The sequence below is a fragment of the Rhinolophus sinicus genome, linkage group LG02 (assembly GCF_036562045.2).
Source record: "Rhinolophus sinicus isolate RSC01 linkage group LG02, ASM3656204v1, whole genome shotgun sequence".
Lineage (NCBI taxonomy): Eukaryota > Metazoa > Chordata > Mammalia > Chiroptera > Rhinolophidae > Rhinolophus > Rhinolophus sinicus.
In genome coordinates this window covers 115,082,231-115,096,475 of record NC_133752.1, presented here as the reverse complement: position 1 = coordinate 115,096,475, position 14,245 = coordinate 115,082,231, and the positions used below count along the sequence as shown (strand labels likewise).

At 43.6% G+C, this 14,245-nt stretch overlaps 1 protein-coding gene across 2 annotated transcripts in view; it reads right to left on the bottom strand.

Annotated features, from left to right (window-relative positions):
- The window catches only part of TMCC3 (transmembrane and coiled-coil domain family 3), a 250,045-nt gene that overhangs the window by 199,070 nt on the left and 36,730 nt on the right, over positions 1 to 14,245 (bottom strand). The window contains exon 1 of one of the 2 annotated variants that reach the window (XM_074325263.1): positions 12,302 to 12,405. The exons of the other annotated variant lie outside the window; for it this stretch is intronic. The gene's annotated coding sequence lies outside the window, so the exon portion shown is untranslated. Of the gene's footprint in view, positions 1 to 12,301; positions 12,406 to 14,245 lie in introns of those variants that run through there. 2 annotated transcript variants of the gene reach the window in all.

Genomic DNA, 14,245 nt, shown 5'->3' with positions numbered 1-14,245 from the left:
CTTTCTCTCTTCTGCTGTTGCCGCCCCTGCACCCAGTCCACTGGCTTCATAGAAGCTCATGTAATGGTTTTCTTAAGCTAAAGTAAAAATTCGTTAACATGACGGCAAGATTCAAAGCAGAGATTCCAGCCTTAACAGGGCCCTTCCCCATTGCTCCGTGCACTGTGAGCAAGCTGTGGACCTTTTGGGTTCCTCATGTGTGCTCAGTTCTTTCCACCCTAGGGCATTTGCATGTGCTGAAACCCTCTCCACCCTACACAGTCTCGACCTTTCTGCAACATAAATCTCAGATGTCCCTCTCTAGTTTTAACTCTGTAATTGCATCTCAATGCCCCCAAGATCCTTTATGTGGCTTATATTTTGGTGAGCCACAACTGACCAGTCTGCACCCACTGCCTCATCTCTCAACTCAGCAGAATGCCGAGTCCCTCAAATGCACCTGCATCCTGCTCGTCCCTGGGTTTTCACGCATGTTGCTTCCTCTGCCGGGAAAACATCTTCTCGTGGCTAATTCCTATCAGCTTCAGGGCTCACCCGGAGTGTTACTTCCTCAGGAAGCATCCCTTACCTCTCCCAATACCAGGTTAGGCCCCTCCCCCATGTGTGCCTACAGCACTGTAATTATTCCACCATTACATTTCTTATATTAAACTGTACAATTGTGTTTCCTGCTATTTGGTAAACGATATGGAGGCAGGGGCTGCATGCATGTATATTGCTGAGAACTGTTGAGTAAATGACTTCATTTTAAAAATATGACTTCCTCTCCCATGAATAATTAAGGTAAAAAAATCGGAAAATAACAAACCCCAACAGGAAACAGTCTGATATTTTTAAGTGATATTTTCTTTCTAGAATAATGAAGCAAATCTAGACTTCACTCAATTCCCCTGTCCTAAGTGGAGGTTTGTGTGTTGTCACTTCTATTTCACCAGCTAGCATAGTACTTACTCTCCACCAGCCTTTGAAAGCCCTGGGGCCATCTTCATTTGCCCACAGAAGGATTGATAGGTACTAAATAGATTAAAAAGATGTATAACATCGAATTCATAAAATGGCAGGACATAAAAGAAAAGTAAATCAGGACAACACTGGAGGACATAAGACTAATAAGCAAAAACTAAATCTTCCATAGTCGGCTTCCCCAAAGGCATAAACAGCTCCTATAAATTTAATAAAATGGCTTCATGTGAAAGACCTTCCGAATCCCGACGTCAGAGAGTTGGTGTGGATTCAGGGCAGAAGTGCAGCCCACGGGCGCACGCCCTGTATCCCCGTGCCTGATGGCTTTATGGAGCCATCGCAGCTCACTCGGGACTGCCTACCTGCAAACTCCTTCACCTTCAGAAGAAACTCACTTCTATCTCATGTCGTATCGGACAGCTTTGTGACACAGCTTTTCCTTGAGGCTTATCCCAGGTCAGCCTATTTCAACACACTGGTCCTGACTCTCTCCTCTGGGCCAAGACATTCCGGTTTGTCCCCCTTTACATGTCAGCCCTACAAGTGACTAGAAACACTGTGGGATTTGGTCTAAGAAAACCTGGGTTTCCTGGGTGATCTTGGGCAAGTGGGTGAAGTGCTCTGAGCCTCGTTCTTTATACACAGTGAAGATTCCATCCTTCTATCTGTTGTTTGGAGGAAAGAGCATAGATTTTGAATCAGCTTTCAAAGTACAGATTTTGAATCACTTAATCACGCTGGGCAGCTACTTCTCACCTCTGTGAGCCTCTTTTCTCATGTTGAAAATATCTTTTTTTAAAAATCTGATTACCCTTTTATAATGTTAAAATTTGCATTGTATGTATGGATACATTTTATGTAATTCATCACACACACACACACACACACACACACACACACACACACACAGATGTGTAAGACTCAGCTCTACAGATCACAGATCTTTGAGGGGAGGGACCAGGCTTTTGAAATTGTTAAACTAGCACAATTCTGATGCTCAGTTAGGTTTAGGAACCACCCATGCAAACCATTCAGATGGCACCCAATGCCTCATATTAAAGTGATGTGGGACTATCACTTTATATCCTCAACTAGATAAGCATATGAGGGGAGGATATATTACACTTTTTTGGTTTTCTTACAGTTCTCAGAAAAGGTACCCAATAAATATTTTTTGACGAGAAGTATAATTCCATTTTCCTGTGACATTTCATTCCAACATGGAAGGGTTTTTAAGAATACATGTAACATTTAGCATTATGGGGCAATTAAAAATTACCATGCTCAGTACATGAACCCAAATGTCAAAAAGTATCAATAATAATTTTTCTTTGTTCAAGGTCACAGGTATGGCTAGACTGCGAAGGGCAAGTGGTGAAGTCCTAACCTAAGACCCTACGACTTAGGGACGAGTCAGACTTCATTCCCAGTCTACACGGACGAGTAAAAGCAGCATCTGGAGGAAAACGAAGTGTGTGGTAACTGATTCCAAGGACGCTCCGCTTTATTACGGACAGCATACACATCGCTTTACTCTTACGGAAAAGCACTGTTCCCCGGCCCTCAGTGACAGATGTGCCTCTTCCAGAGGCCCCAGCTTTCTCTTCCACCAGTACTTCCCTCGGTTAACGTGTTTGTAGAGAGCTGATGCATGTGTGAAGGTCATAGAGGTCATCAATGGACATCCAATTTCCAACCATGTCCTTCTTGAGGATACAACACTGCAATTCATTCCAACTTCCAGCCTTGAAGTCATCTGGGGCCCTTGATTAGACTTTAGGGTGCTTTTCAAAATTCCCCAGGACCTCAATGCTATCATACACCCCAAACATGGTCCTCTTCTCGTTCCAACAATCAACCACTTTGGGGCGCGGGAGGTGAGCCTTTGGTGTAACAATCCAGGAATGCCCCCTCGTTGTCTAAGGTGTCTCAAAACTGAATTTCAAGAAAATTCACTCTCATTTCCTAGGCCGTCCCTCAACTGTGAGGGAGATGAAGACACAGACCCTGGAACCCACAGTTCCTTTCTCTGCACCTCATGGCAATTTTGTGCTGTTGCTGTTTTTATTACCCCTATTGCACACGGGAGGAAATCGGAGGTCAGAGAGCAAAGTGACCGGCTGGACGTCACATAGCAGAGGAAATGGCGAAACCTGGATTAGAGCCTAAACCTTCTAAGTCCTGCCCTGGACTTGCCTCCTGTCCTGGGGCTGATTGAGTGGGTCACTACCCCAGGGGCACGACCACTGCCCAGCTGGAAAGGCGGCATCTCCGGCAGGCACTGCCGGGGCCTCCTCTCCACCAACCAGAATGGAAGGGGGTGGGGGGGACTCAGCTTGAAAGTATCTTAGTTCACTGGGCGTTCTAAGGATGGGACAAGACACCGAATGTGAGGCACTTAGCATGGAGGCGGGCATGTGTGAGGCTAGTAGCTCACTGCAGCACAGGAGATACTATCACCCCCTTTTCCATTTGTAGTGCTGTAAGCTATGGTAATAACTACTAGGCACTCAAGTGTCAGGCACAGTTCAAGCACCTTTCAGGTATTAAGGCACTTAATTCTCACACCCAGGTAGATACTACTGTTATCTCCATTTACAAATAAGGAAACTGAGCAAAGATGTCCACGACCTTGCCAAGGTCACACAGCTAGAGAGGCGAGCCCCGGCACCAGAGCCCTTGCTCTTTATGGCCAGAATGCACCACATTGCTCGCTGTCTGGGGGTAGTGTTGCCCCCACAAGCAACCTGAGAGCTTCCAAAGGGCATGGCCTACACTGTATGCATTTCGTTGTCCGCCATGGCAGCTAGCAGAGAATCTTACCTCCCATAAGCCCTCCCAGCACCTGTGATAATTAACTGGCAGCCAATTCACAACTGAATTAATTTCCAAAACACCTATATTGTCAGATGACTTTAGGGCAGGCCCTTTGACTACAGAACCAAGATGTACCTGAAATCAAACACCGAGCGACTCTGCCACAGGGAATGGACGGTCCCTCCACCAGCGGCAGCTCGTGGTTTTCAGAGTCACATCCCTAAAGGCTTGAAAAACTCTGAGAGCAATTCTGACAAATGTTTACATGCTTCTGGAGTCTGAACTGTCTGAGTTCAAGGCCTCTGCCATTAATTCAAATGAAAATACCTACCAGAAAGAACGAAATGTGTCAGAAGTTTGCTGGTCTATAGAGAGCTACCTTTTCCTCCTTGGCACTAATGGACAACGTAACTATTCATGCTGTCATCATCAGGGACACCTCCTGAGTCTGTCACTGTGAAAATCAGGTGCTAGGGATGCACATAATAGGACGCCAACCTCCTGAGGACAGACAACTTTAATTTGGAATATGTGATCATTCTTAGTTCTGAATTTTATTTTTCATTATCTATAAAGAAAAACAATATGCATAATAAATGAATAAACAAGATTAATTCATCCATTCTTCTAATATTTACTGTGAATCTATTAAATGGTGGCACTAGGGTAGCACAGACATAATTTTGTATAATTCTGATTCAAACAGAATTTTATAGTGCAGGAAGTAATGTCTCCATTTTCAAATAGGCTAGAAGTCTAGAAAATTAAATTATGGTCTCCCCATACCATGGAATGCTATGTAACTGTAATAAAACCAGTAGGTGGGAACAGTTGGTGCTAACATATTAACAAAGACTATTTCTGAAAGCAAAAAAGCAAGAGGTGGCACAGTCTTTAAAATATCCCATTTCTATTAAAAATAACAAGAAGATAATGATGAAGATACATACACAAGTGAATATGTAGTGAAATTCTCGGGAAAGACAGTCAAAAAAAATCTGAAGGTCTGAGATGGAAAAGAAAGTCATCGATCTCTCATTGTACTTTCACAACATGGAATTCTTTGTCATTTTCATGATATTAAAGCTTACTAAAAGAACTTAGCATTAATTATTATTTATTGGCCCATGCTGAGCACAGCCTCTGGCACATGATTGGAATTCCAGTATTTACTGCAGAAATGTAAATAAATAATGCTATCAATTACCATTTAAACACATTTGTTTTTCTATTCACTACATCAGGTCCCACTCTAATAATACAGAGAAAAACACTTTGGAGTGAGTCCAAGTCCCTGTATTATGTTTAAAGAAATAGAATAGTGACAATTTTGAAAAGTGTTCTGTAACTCACACTTTTTCTTTATGTTCCCTGCCCTTTTCTTTCCCAAGCTCTCCACTACACACACACACACACACACACACACACAGAATCAGGAAAACAGTTCACTGATAAGAAAAGGAAGGTAGGAAGAAAGGGAAGGAGAGAAAGAGGGAAATAAGAAACGCTTTGCTCCTTTAGTTACTAAAGGGTTGTGTTGCTCAATAATTTTTTTAAACCAATTGCTAATTTGAGAAAGGCAAATCTATCGACACACATTACCCTACCAATTAATTTCCAATGTACATTTTGAAAAGAGTTGGTACAGATTCATTTGAAAAAATCTGCATTATTCCCAACAATAACCGCAAAGTTGTTCTAAACTGTGACAGTAACCCTTAAGCATCTCGAAGGCTCGTCAACACTAAACTCCAGGTTCAGAAGCTCTCAGGTACACCTGACATGGCTACCTGCTATCTCCCTGTGTGACTGACAGTGATCAGGGGAACTGGACACTGACAGTTCTGTTTTCTCAGTGCTGATAAAAGGGGAACAGATTATGTATTTACCCTGAGTGTACAGTACATTGCTTTCAGTTTTTTTGTTGGGAGTATTTTCCCCCAGTAGCAGCAACTGGGGGGGCGGGGGGGAAGACATCTGGTAACTCCTTCAGGGAAGAGCCTTAACAGATTTGTGGGTGTAACTCTACTCAATCTGTTTTGTAAATAAACCCCAGGCAATGGCATCATTTAAAAATCTTTTTCAAGATGGTTTTAACAAGAGCAACACTCTGGAAACTAAAGTCCTAACATTTTAATGATCATAAGAACCACATGTATGGAACACCCCTTATGTACTGGGACTATTCAAAGCGCTTTACAGGCAAGCAATAGTTTAATTATCACAAATCTCTGGGGTGTCATTATTATCCCCATTTTGCAGATGAAGAAACTGAGGGTCACTGAGATGGACGTGTCTGCCCAAGTCATACTGCTAGTGAGTGGAATAATCAGGATGCAAACCCAGTTCTGATGAACTGCAGAGCTTTCTGGAGCATAGAATTCTATGTATGCTCAACAATCTTATAGAGAGGGAATAGTAAGAACTGGAGGGAGAAGAAGTGACCTTCTCTGACTCTGGCACCTTTAAGCAGAGCAGGCCAGATGTGGTAGACAAACAGCAGTTCTGGCACTTGGGATTGTCTTGGTTTTACCATGAGCAAACCTGTTTGTATCACTTAACCTGCCCAAGCCTTGTTCTCCGTGGTCATAAAATGAGACGGCTGGATGAGAACATACCTCAACTCTTAAACGGTATATCTACGAGGACAGGTGTATAGAAACAATTTTGCTGGGACGGTAAAGTAGAAAAAAGTTGAATCTAAGCCACAGAGTATACACTTGAGCGCATCATGTCTACTTTGCAGAGAAAATCCCCAACAGATGGCATTAATCAGCGGTCAGCTTCCAAAGTAATTGCGACCTCGACCTCCAATGGCCATTGCTAAATCCAGTGGTCAATTTTTGGTCCTCTTAACTGACCTGTCAGCAGCATTTGATAGAATTAACACACTCTCCTCTCCAAAACCTTTTCTTCAGTTGACTTCCAAGATCGTCGTCTCCACTAGATTTCCCCCTACTGCACTGGCTCCGCCTTCATCCTCCTCTCCCCAACTCATGCCCACGGACCTCTTTCTGCCCACTGATTCTCTTGCTGCTCTCATCCAACTCCATGGATTTACATGAGGATGACATGACGACGACTCCCACACGTGTAGCCCCGCCCTGGAACTGCATTCACATTCAGCTGCCTACTCAACGTCTCTGCCAGGAGGTCTAGTGGGCATCTCAGGGCCCAAATGAGCTCCTATACCGCCCCGCTGTCCCTCAGTGAAGGGCCACTGCAGTAAATGGGCACTCCGTTCTTCTAATGCTCAGGCCAGGAGAGCTTTGACGTCCACCTTTCAAGGGTTAAAGCCAAAGTCCTTACAACAGCTTACAAATCCTTCTAGGGTCTTATCTGCACTCACCCCCAATTCTCTCTCTGACCTCATGTCCAGTTACTCTTCCCCACCCCTCCCACCTGCGGCCACTCCAGCCAGCCTTGGCTTACATACTTACTATTCCCTCTACTTGGAACACCCTCCCCCATCCGCTGCCCTAACCCTCCCAACCCCCTCCCCTGGGTATCCACAAGGCTCACTCTCCATGGCTTAAATGACAGAAATGTATTGTCTCGTAGTTCTGAAGGCTAGAAGTCCAAGATCAAGATGTCAGCAGGCTGGTCCTTCTAAGGGCTGTGAGAGAGAATCTGTCCCATCTTTCTCGCCTAGCTTCTGTTGGTTTGCTGGAAATCTTTGGTATCTCTCCTGTCATATTGGCCTGACCATATTGTCATATTGGTCACCCTACTCCAGTATGACCTCATCTTAACTACGAGTAGTTACACCACACTGACCCTATTCCCTAATAAAGTCAATTCTGAGGTACTGGAGGCTAATACTTCAACATACGATTTTTTTAGGGGACACAATTCAACCCATAGCAGCTGGCTTTTTCTTCCATTCAAGTCTCAGTCGAAGCATGACCTCCACAGAGAAGCGTTCCTTGACCACCCAGTCAACCACCATTCGATCTCGGTGCCCTATTTTATTTTCTTCATACACTCACCACTACCAGAAATGATCGTTTATTTGGTTTTGGTCTGCCTCTCCACTCTAGATGGTAAGCCCCATGAAATGAGGCATTTTGTCCTGTCCACTTTTCTCCAGAGCCTAAACCAGTGCCCGACACACGGTGGTGTTCAGTCAGTATCAGTTGCATAAATACATGTATTAAATGAGTATCACTTGCCCTTTCATAAACATGATGCCAGAGAGTGCCACAGCTATGAATGAAAATAAAGCAAGGTAAGACGATAGTGAAAGACGGGCCATATCGAATAGCGTGATTGGGGAAGGTCTGGACGGAGCTGACACTGAAGCCCACACGAGCAGTTTCAGTGACAGTGAGGTTGACAGTGTGACTGGAGGGAGATCCAGGTGTGAACAGGATGGGAGGAAGTGAAGACAGAAGGAGGAGACATGAAAGTGGGGCCATCTGCACTTACTACCCTTTCTCTAGAACTTCAGTTAAAAACATGCCGTGTTTCCCCAAAAATAAGACCTAACTGGAAAATAAGCCCCAGCATGATTTTTCAGGATGATATCCCCTCAACATAAGCCCTAATGCATCTTTTGGAGCAAAACTTGATATAAGACCCGGTCTTATTTTCGGGGAAACACGGTACTTTGATGTGCCTCGCAAATGAAGTCTTCCCTTATTCGGGAAGGTTTTACCACAGCCCCGAACCCCTCCCTCCTCTGTCCCCTGGGCTTTTTGTTCTTACTTCTGTGGCTGCATTTCCAGCATTTCTGTGGAACTGTAAGTTTTCCATCTAAATGCCCCTTTGCCCCCTCCAGTGAACTCCCTGAGGGCAATGACCACAAAAAGTACCCAACAGACAGGGAAGGAAGAGCGCTCCTGCCGCACCTCTCCCTATGGATGCCTTTTCTGCCACAAAGACCAGACTTTTCTCATTCTAAAAGCAAGGCTTTCAGGAGTGATGCTATGTAAAATGGCCCAGTGGGAAGCTCTCAGACTCATCCCTCCCCGAAGCAACCATTGAGGTAGAAGGGGTGACTGGCATCAACTATCTGGGAACTCTGCAACTTAACAGGACACTTAAAAGGACCAGGGCAGTGCCAGACCCAGACGGGCTGCTGATCTATCCTCAGTGAGTCCTGTGGGTGAACCAGCTACCACGCCCCACTCCTCAGCCATCACAGCTGTGGGGAGAGCCGCTCACACTGCTAGAGCAGCAGAATGGTGGCAGGGTGGGCAGTGGAGACTCTATCCTGTAAAAATTGGGGGTTGTGCATTTTGGTTGGAGAGCCTGTGTCTTTCTGTCATTGCTGTTGCCACAGAATGTAATCTCCCATAATGCTCCCTAAAAAACCAGAATGTTAGCCATACGAGATTTATTCATGCATCTACTCATTTGAAATACTGGGCACCTTCTATGTGCCAGGCACTGGAGATACAGGAATAACCAAAACAGACAAAAATCCAAGTTTACATTCTGATAGGTCGGCAGGGATGGTGATCCACTGTGCAAGGTGAGGGCAGAGGCAGGAATGGGTCATTCCAGACCCCTCTGATTTGGTACCAGGCTCTTATACGCCATTTTATTCATGTCAACTCTCCTGACCCAGAATGCAAGCTAATCCTTAGGTCCCTGGTCACCTCTCACCACCACCAGCCGGTCACCCAGGCCTGGGAGCCAAAAATGACCAAGTCCCTTGCTCCTGTCCAGAGACAAACAATCACATAATAGCTACAATAATAAAGCTGATATATATTTTTTCATTTAAATAGAACTATGTACCCAGACAATTTTGTTTTTTAAAAAAAGATCTTTATCTTCCCAGGACAATTTAATTAGATTCCTGCCTGAGGTAGAAGCCAAACCACTGTCGTCCAAAACCAGGCCTCCTGATTTGAGTCTTGGTTTGGAGTCATTTAACCGCTGAGCCTCTGTTTTGTCTATTAAGTGGGGATAGTAACGCACACCTCGTAGGGCTGTGGTGAGACTTAAATGAGTTAAAAATAATCACGAGGATGTAAAGTACAGCATGGAGAATATAGTGAGTAATGTTGCAATAACTGTATAGTGCCAGGTGGGTACTAGACTAATAGGGGGATCACTGCATGACTATGTAAATGTCAACTGTACACTTGAAACTAATATAATATTGAATGTCAACTGTCACTGAAAACAAAATTTTTTTTTAAAGATGCAAAAAGTGCTTTGAACAATAGCTGGCACATATGAAGCACTCAATACACATCATCGAGAACCAAAAAGCTCCCAACATTCCTTTCAGTCAATCATGGGATCTAAAGAGTGTCCTTATCTTTGAAATCATACAATTATTAAATTACGGCACACCAAGCGGCAAGGCAGATCTGGGGGGCGGGGAGGTGCGTTCCAGGTGACAGTGTGGGCCTGGGTTCGCTGCTACATTCAGCTTTTCCAGGAGCTCAGAGTCCTGCCTACCATCTTAACCTGGATCTCTTTGCAAAATTCCTCATAGAGACTCTGCTTCCTGCTCCCCACCCCCTCCACCATTTTCCTTTAAAGTAGATTCAAACGGAAGCCTGGGCTTCATGGCCCGTGCCTACCCTGGGGGACCAGGTCCTGGCCCAGTGCTCACCATGTACCAAGAATAACCCCAAAAGGCTGTGTCAAAGAAGGCCCACCACGACCAAGCACACTGCAAGCCTCTGTCATCTTTCCTCACAAGAGAACTCTCCATGGGGCCTCACTTTCCTCCCTTCATTTGCATCACGAGAAGTGCACCCCACCCTGCCCTGGAGAGGGCGTGTAAGCAGATCATCAGTTACCTCTTTGGTATTCCATTCAAAGCAGACATTCTAGCTCCTTGATTACCCACGAAGATGCCTGCTTCCCAGGGCAGCATTATGCTACAACCCGCAGATGAGTACTCTGGGTGAAATCCAGCCAGGGCTGTGGAAACTCCAAAGTCATCCCATGGACCCAGTATGCGAAGTGAAATGAGGCAGACAGAGAAAGACAAATACTGCATGTTCTCACTTACATGTGGAATCTAAAAAACAAACTCAGGAGTAGAGATAGAATGGTGGTTGCCAGAGGTTGTGGGGTGTGGGAAAGGGGTAGATGTGGGTCAAAGGGTGCAAACTTCCAGCTATAAGTAAATCTAAGGAAATCTAAGGTACAGCGTAGTGACTATAATTAATAATACTGTATTAAATCCTTGAGAGTTAAGGGAGAAAATCATAATTATCAGGGGGATCGAATATATGGTGATGGAAGGAGAACTGACTCTGGGTGATGAACACACAATGGGATTTATAGATGATGTAATACAGAATTGTACACCTGAAATCTATGTAATTTTACTAACAATTGTCACCCCAATAAATTTAATAAAAAAAATCAAAAAAAATCATAATTATCACCACATACACTCAAAAGATAATTAGGTAAGGGGATGGAAATGTCAACTAACTTTACTGTGGTCATCATTTCGTAATATATACGTGTATCAAATCACCACTGTGTACACCTTAAACTTACATATGTTATACATTAATATTATCTCCACAAAGCTGGGAAAAAAGTCCTCCAAGACCTGTGACTTCTCTCCAGCTTCCAGTCCCACTGCAGCCTACAGACTTTTCCTCTTTGACAGTTTAAAATAAAATGCTTTCCCTGACATGGCTTAAATGGTAACTGCTCAGAGGATTACACATCTTCTCATTGATGACATCTCTATGAGGACAGGACGTGTGGGTCTGTCATCTTTGCAGTCCTACCAGTAGCATCAAACACAGAAACCGGCCTAAGAAAAAGCTGTTGAAATAAGTACAGAAAATACACACACGATTCCATTTTTATAGCATGTGCTGACATCTAAAAATTCCAATTAGGAGCTACGAAACGTACGACAGATACCTTCAGAGCAACATATTAATTGCAAGATCAATTATGTACTACATACTACCTGTGATTTTATAAAAATGAGCACCATCTCAAAATTAAAGAAAATGTACCAAAAAATAGGCTTTGTTATTTATTGATATGAACACAGACCCAATAATGCATTCTAACCTTCACTATTATAGCATGCCTATAGTATTTTCCTATTTATAAAGTGAGATGAATAACAGCTGCCTCACTGCATTTTTGTGAGGATTAAATGAGTTGGCACAGGGACAGTACTTAGAATATTGCCTGGCAGAGTGACCACTTAGGAAATGTTAGCTATTATTATTGTTATTAGCAGGCACTGTCCTGGCTAACACTATTACACCAAGTTAAATAGAAGTTCATTTAGTTAATCTACCCAGAAAAGTATTAACAGAAGCAAGGTGCACAGATAATCTATCGCCTTGACAACAAAGTCTGCCCTCGGAGCTTCTGACATCTTCTAAATGCCATTAACGGACCTCATCATACAAGAATTGCCCCTAAATTGTTTATTTCTTAGGATGTGATTGTACCTGGAAGCAGAAATATATATTTAACAGACCCTAAACATATATCTGAAAGAACTGAATTAGCAACTTCACTGAAACGTTCCTTTAAAAAAAAAGAAAAATCAGAGAGCAAGTTTTACCTTCTCTTCAGGCCAGACGATATCCGTGATTCTGCAAGGCTTGGGGCACTTTTATTTGATAAGGGCCGTGAGCTGATCAGAGCTTCAAATGACTACTGTTTGGGTTAAAAATAATCACTGAGAAACAAAAACTGAGAAACCAAAAGCAGAAGTATTTACAAAATTGCTGCATTTGCTCTCTCCTAGAGTGGGTGTTTTCTTGTTTCTCAGAACACCACCCTTCACTCCAGCAATTCCCAAATGGGTAGCCTACAGGCCACTTGTCCCAAGATGCCGGGTCATACAAGGGTTCTAAGGTCAAGTAAGTTTGGGAAATACGTACTGTATGCCCCTCCCAGAAAGCCGCACTGTCCATCAACATATTAAAGGACCTGAACCCCTTCTAGGAAAGAAATCTGTGATTTGTGCTTCACCCACTATTTGAGAACTAAATCACAAAACCCTTTCCCAAGGAACATCTACTAGAATCTAGGTTTTGGAAATGCTGGAATAGTCTAAAATTAATCCCTTCTTCCCATTCAGGAAGGACGGCAGGCTTCTTCTCCTGGCCTGGCAAAGTCCACACTTAATTACAAGCAGATGGGAAAGAATGGTAACCCACGGCCCCTCATTCCATGCACGTTTGCAGGACTTGGATCAAGTCAAAAATAAACTACCCTCACGATCCATCTAAGGTGTGTCCCACTCCCAGAGGAGGCACCCATTTTGGAGGACATAAGAAAGGAAGATGTAAGAGCAAGTCTGTCCCCAAAAGGAATTTAATACTCCTGCTTTTTTAAGTTGAGGAGAAGAATCCAGGTGCATTACAATCTAGTTAAACTATGCACAGTCATCAGGAAGAAATCCAGGATGTGAGTCTAATGGATCCAAGCAAGAGGGATTATTCAGGGCTTCCCCGTCAAACTGTCCCCAAAGACTCTAATCTCTAGAACACTATCTTCATTCTATCACTGGAAAACATTTCCAGAATCCTCAATATCTATTTTTAATATAGTTTTCCTTTTTTCCCAGCACCAGACGCCTCACAGAAAATGAGAGATTTGGGGAAGCATCTTGCCTCCCAGTCAGGTTACTATGGTATTCACCAGACCGTAACTGTCTAAAGGGCCCCCTAATGGCCTCCCTAATGACCAAACTTAATAAAACGGCACAACATTAGCAGACAGGAAGCTGAAATTTCTGAAATTACAACAATAACAAACAATAACACTATACTGAGTTATGTAACTCTTTGTTTCCCAAGATTCGAAAGCATTCAAGGTCCGGGAGCCTCAATGTCCCCTCAGTGGGACAGGAGAGGTGCCCAGAAGGGGCTGCTTAGCGGAGTATAGAAAAGTCTATGTCACAGGCTATGCAGTTAAACAGAAAAATCACAAAAAATGGTCCAATATTGGCCACTGTGCGGCCCAACAGAACTTTCTGCGATGATGAAAATGAGATGCTGGAAGCACTGTTCAAGATGGCAGCCACTAGCCAAGTGGCTACTCAGCACTTGAAATGTGGTCAGTCCAACTGGGCAACTGGATTTTTCACTTCTATTCACTTTAACTGAAATAACCACATGTGGCCTATAGCTATGGCATTAGACAGTACAACAGCTTATACACTCAAAGTTTCTTCAATGAGAATTCTACAAAAATAGAGACGGTCGAACCAAGGAAGGTTTTCCTGAGGTTCTGAGAAACGGACTATTTGACTTATCCAAGGGAGCAGGGAGACCTGAGTCTACCATCTCATCGAGGTTTACGTACACGACTGCCACAGCGACAGATGAGCGTCACCATCACTCTTTTACCAAATGCAGAAACTGAGCTACAGATCAATTAATTGATAGAAACAGTAACTGCTATTTGTGGAATATCTACACATACAAAGGGCTTTGTATGCAATCTTTACAGCAACCTCCCCAAGACAAACATTTCTGTCTTTCTCTTGCTGATGTGG